Below are 4,279 nucleotides of genomic sequence, written 5' to 3' on the forward strand. Positions count from 1 at the left end.
GGAGTGGTGACTCTGCCAGCGGTTCTGGCTGTGACATTTCCCGGGGCTGTAGGTACCCCGGGGATCAGAGGTATTTCGGGAGTGCCCTAGCTAGGCTTTCCACGGGGTATCTCCGCCCACACCAAGAGGAAACCACATTTTAGGCCCACGGAGACAGACTCAGTAGCCTGGTCGAGGCTCTGGGCTTGCTGCAGCCCAGTGCAGAGCCACGCTCCAGCTCACCTCCGGAAAGGTTACTCCGCAGTTCTGTCAAGCTCATACATATTTCATCATTTCTCATAAGGAAACCTGCCCGGCAGAGCTCCCCTGAGTTCAGCAGCTGGCACAGAGATGGGGCTGGACTCTCCAGACCCGCTGAACCACAGTCCTGCTGGGGAAAGCCCCGGGACGGACCGGGGAAGAGCGATGCCTGGTGCTGTGGGTCCTCTCCCACCCCCCGGCTGCAGGCAGGACTAGGCAGCCCACCAAAAAGCAGGGCAGCAGGGCTCACAACCCCCCCCACTGCGGGTCTTGGCATGCTGAAGGGTCTGGACGCGCAGCTCTGCAAGGGTGACGCAGGACCCCAAAGCCTTTTGGCGACAGCACACGAGGAGGCTTTTGTGCAAGAGCCGCGGAGGGTTCCGGCCACGACCGTAGGGCCAACACCCTCATTCCTCTCCTCTGGAAAGGATCGGCCTCGCTTTCGGCCAGCCTGGACAAGCTGGAGAGCACATCACGAGACAGACGCTGGGTACAGTTTATAGAGCAGAGGGTAAAGCTGTGAGCACGGCTTTCAGTTAACTCCTCAGCAGCACCGCCCGAGACCAGGAAATCAAGATTCCTGCTTGCGCCAGACAGAAAGCCACCCCACGGGCCATACACCCCGATGCATCCCACCCGAAGCCAGGCGCCGAGACGGGAAGGTCCCTCCGCTCTTCACCCCCGCGCCTGGCAGAAAGCAGCGGGCTTTGGCAGCGCTACTGCTGCGGGCACCCGCTCCCCTGCCGCGGCAAGAACAGGAGCTGCTTTTACCCCGGCCAGCCCCAAGGAAAACCTTCACCTGAGACGGGCACGCAGGAACAAAGGGCCAAATTGTCCTTCCTTGGCACTGCTCCTGCCAAGAGAGGATGAAGGCAGGGTCTGATCCTGCCCAGCCAGAACCGGGACTGACCCACACTCTGCTCCTCCCTTACAAAAGCCTATTTTCATCGTACCCTCTGAAAACGGAGCAGCCAGGACAGTGCCCAGTGCAACCCAGCATTTACGTTGGCAGGAGCTGGATGGTGCCACTCTTCATCCCCTCCTGCCATAATTAGCCGCTAACTGCCCGCTGGGGAGGAGGAAGGGCAGTGCTGGGCAGACGGTAGGAGCAGGAACAGAAGGAGCCAGGACAAAGCCACAGCATTACTGAGGCTTACACAATCAAGAAGAATAAAAACTTTAATAGTGAGTGGTTAAATACACACCGAATGCGTAATTTCAGCGTATATTTGGAACAAATCCTCCCCTTCTGTGCACTCTGCAAAAGCTCTTAATTACGGGATCACACACTCCACACAGAGCTTTCCTGCGAGCCGGGGTTTGCTGCTGCTCCCCCCTCCCCGGGCATGACTTGAGGAGACCTACAACATGCATTACCCTTCATCTCATGTCACAAGGTGGCTCCCTCTCCAATCCCGTGTGCTCCCATGTTTGATGGCCAAACTCACCCCGGAGAGGTGGCCAACCCCACGTGCAAAATGGGCAGTGAGGGAAGCAGGGGCCAGTCTGAATGTTTCTCCTTGGAAAACTGTTTTTAGCCTACAGCTTACACGTGAACTCACATTCTTAAGGGCTCACGCTAGAAAAAATCAAACTACAGCTAGACGTACACCGAAAACTAGGCTCTCCTGCGAAACAAAAAGGGCCAGGCAATCGCCAACTGGGACAGCTTGTTCTAGCAGGGATGCGACTGCTGCAAAATGTTTATAAACCCACTTAAACCTGATTGAAAAAGAGCTGAGCTAGTTCAGCTGTGTTCAACCCGCGAGGAGACGTGGACTGTTCAGGGCGAGAGGCGGTTCAGAAAATCAAATAGATGCGCGTTAGGGCTGTGAAGCCCAGGAAGATGCCTGTGCCTCCCCTAGGAAATCTTTAGGAAGGCAACCAGACTTCGACACCACGGCTCCTGCCCTGGCAAAGCTCACCCATGCTTGTGTGACAAAGGAGGAGACCCCAGGATCAGCGTAGATAACCAGAGCGGTTATGGGGCTGAACAAAACCACTCGTTCCCAAAGGAAGGGTATGGCGCCCTCGGTGCGGGTCTGCCCTGGTCACGCTTGCTCCCGCGTTCGCGGTGGCGTGAAACTGGGTGCCCTGGACCCGTGTCCTTGCAACGTTTCCTTCAAATATTGCTTCAAGGGGTATTTGTTATGGCTGCGCGTAGTTAATGATTTGGGATCTCTAGTTTTCACGTAAGAAGTTCCCAGTTTTCTACGTACGCACGCGTTAAGCCCTGCCATTTCCCCCAAGGGCTCTGCTTTCAAAATAACTCTTCCGCTGCTCAAGAAAAAAAAGGGCTGCCTTTGTTTTCCCATTACTTGGGATAATTGTAAATGAATGCTTATGGGCTGAAGGGTGCACAAGCCTGGCAGGGTACTGAAGACCATTAAAAAATTAGCCATCTTCACCATTTTAAATACATACAGCGGTCTGGCTGGCTTTGAAGACCTCGCTCACAACGTCCTTTCAGATACACAGGGCCTGTTATTTTTAGGCCAGCGAGAGCAGTCAGCTTAGGAAAGAAGATAGCTCGGTTGGATTTGTTTTTTTAAACTTAGATCTTAAAGCCCTGTAGCCAACAGGACAAAGATAGGCAAGAGAGCAGAGAGCAAAACTGCTGCCTCCCAGGGAATTCAGGCAAAAACCGCATCCTTGCCTGCAAGAGTGCCCTCTAATCCCCAAGATGTTTAGTCGTCCCCTCCCGATGAGTCCGCCAAAAAGGAGGCAGCAAGTCCTTTGCCAGCAGACGGGCACGGTAGGATCCTGCCACAGGTCTCCCTTTAGCACACCAGTATGAAACCCTCCCAGCCTCAGAGGTATCCCACGGGATCTCCAGACCTTCCTGTGGGCAGCAGCAACTCGGCTCCTTCCTCAGCCCTTTCCAACCAGCCCTAGAAAGTTCCCAACTGTTTTTGGGCAGGGCTGAGCAGACACTCCTGCAGCTCTGCCAGATCTCCCACCGCCCCGTTCTCCTCCCCGTGTCCGGCTCTCGCTGACGCAGACCCCATGCCAGGGATTTCTTATGGAGTGTAATTACCGATGACAATTTACAGTACGACAGACTCGCCTTCTGGGTGGCTCCTTCAGCGTCACCTGAACAGGTAGGGCCAACAATGAAAAATACCCCAGCTGAGCCTCCTTGGCTTCGGAACAGAAGGGAAGCTGAACTGTGCTCAAGCTGCCTGACCCAACCGGGTGTCAGACCGACCTGCAGTGCCCAGGCTTCTCCAAGCAATTAACCAGCCGGCAGGGAAAGAAAATGGGAATTCAAATGCAATTCAAATGCAAATATAACTGCAGAGAAAGAGTCAAACCCAAGCTGTTTGCCTAAGCCCAAAGCTTCAGCTTAACCCCCCCTCACACAGCAGCACTGGGTGGTTCTGTCAGCAGAAGCAACAGAGGGTCTCAGCCCCAAATCCAAGAACGCGGGTGGATTTTGGGCTGCCTTGTCCCCCTTATGGACAAAACCAGGCTGCTCCAGGGTGTTTCATGCAGATGCATCTGCCTCCGGAAGTCTAAAAACAGCCCGGAGAGTTCACTGGCTCTCAGAAGTATGTCAGCCTCGGTGACCCGAGCCTTCATGACCAGCAGGAGCTCACCACCTCTGCTCAGAGCCTGGAAGCTCCATGGGAGCAGCCGGTAATTGGCGCTTCCTTTGTGCACAGGGTAGGTCAGGAGAGTTAAACTAACCCGTGTTTTGGCCAGTGCTGGCGAAAACCCTGCAAAGCTCTTCCTGCACGTCCCCCTGCACTGAAGCTGTTGCCTTAGAAAAGTCAGACCTGCCAGCTGGGAAAGCAGAGCTAAGGGACAACAGGGCTGCAGAGGCTGTGCCACAGGTCCTGGCCCTTGACTTCAACGTCAAACTTCGGTCCCTGAAGGGCTGGGCCCCAAAGCTACTTCAAGTAGCTGTTCTACTTTTCCGTGCTTGTGAAAACCTGAACGAGAAGTTTACGTGTCTGCTGTTAACCTGCATTTCCCAGCCATGAATTGGGCAGGCGAAGCCTCGCGACCGGCGTCCCACGCGGATGCAAGCGTGGGG

This window comes from Eurypyga helias, unplaced genomic scaffold (genome assembly GCF_000690775.1).
Source record: "Eurypyga helias isolate BGI_N326 unplaced genomic scaffold, ASM69077v1 scaffold12256, whole genome shotgun sequence".
Taxonomy (NCBI): domain Eukaryota; kingdom Metazoa; phylum Chordata; class Aves; order Eurypygiformes; family Eurypygidae; genus Eurypyga; species Eurypyga helias.